Below are 204 nucleotides of genomic sequence, written 5' to 3'. Positions count from 1 at the left end.
GCATGTGGCTAGGGGATCACAGGCCTGTTGCCATTATGATCCCTTTGCCAGATGAGCAGGTGAAGTCACGACCTCTCTTGTGGAGATGAGTCAGCCGGGCCTTGGGGAGGAAGCCTGAAGGCCTGTGGCAGAGCGCTGTCTGAAGGACATGGGCAGCGGGGCACCAGTTCCAGGCCTCCTGCCTCGCTGTTCCCCTCTCAGTGT

The sequence above is a fragment of the Panthera leo genome, chromosome B3 (assembly GCF_018350215.1).
Source record: "Panthera leo isolate Ple1 chromosome B3, P.leo_Ple1_pat1.1, whole genome shotgun sequence".
Lineage (NCBI taxonomy): Eukaryota > Metazoa > Chordata > Mammalia > Carnivora > Felidae > Panthera > Panthera leo.
Note: the sequence above shows the minus strand (reverse complement) of the source record.